Source organism: Physeter macrocephalus, chromosome 4 (genome assembly GCF_002837175.3).
Source record: "Physeter macrocephalus isolate SW-GA chromosome 4, ASM283717v5, whole genome shotgun sequence".
In the NCBI taxonomy this organism is placed as follows: domain Eukaryota; kingdom Metazoa; phylum Chordata; class Mammalia; order Artiodactyla; family Physeteridae; genus Physeter; species Physeter macrocephalus.
The window spans coordinates 118,868,711-118,869,523 of NC_041217.1; the positions used below are offsets into that span (position 1 = coordinate 118,868,711).

An 813-nucleotide genomic window follows, 5' to 3' on the forward strand; every position below is an offset into this window, starting at 1 on the left:
TTTTGGATGATCTGTCCATTGGTGTAAGTGGGGTGTTAAAGTCCCCTACTATGATTGTGTTACTGACAGTTTCCCCTTTTATGGCTGTTATTATTTGCCTTATGTATTGAGGTGCTCCTATGTTGGGTGCATAAATATTTACAATTGTTATATCTTCTTCATGGATCAGTCCCTTGATGATTATGTAGTGTCTTTCTTTGTCTCTTCTAATAGTCTTTATTTTAAAGTCTATTTTGTCTGATATGAGTATTGCTACTCCAGCTTTCTTCTGATTTCCATTTGCATGGAATATCTTTTTCCATCCCCTCACTTTCAGTCTGTATGTATCCCTAGGTCTGAAGTGGGTCTCTTGTAGACAGCATATATATGGGTCTTATTTTTGTATCCATTCAACCAGTCTGTGTCTTTTGGTGGGAGCATTTAATTCATGTACATTCAAGGTAATTATCGATATGTATGTTCCTGTTAGCATTTACTTAATTTTTTCGGGTTTGTTCTAGGTCTTTTACTTCTCCTGTGTTTCTTGCCTAGAGAAGTTCCTTTAGCATTTTGTTGTAAAGCTGGTGTGGTGGTGCTGAACTCTCTCAGCTTTTGCTTGTCTGTAAAGGTTTTAATTTCTCCATCAAATCTGAATGAGATCCTTGCTGGGTAGTCTTAGTTGTAGGTTTCTCTCCTTCATCCCTTTAAATATGTCCTGCCACTCCCTTCTGACTTGCAAAGCTTCTGCTGAAAGATCAGCTGTTAACCTTATGGGGATTCCGTTGTGTGTTATTTGTTGTTTTTCCCTTGCTGCTTTTAATATGTTTTCTTTGT

At 37.4% G+C, this 813-nt stretch overlaps 1 protein-coding gene across 1 annotated transcript in view; it reads left to right on the forward strand.

Annotated features, from left to right (window-relative positions):
* SLC44A5 (solute carrier family 44 member 5) overlaps positions 1 to 813 on the forward strand; it is a 201,316-nt gene that overhangs the window by 43,935 nt on the left and 156,568 nt on the right. The window lies entirely within an intron of this gene.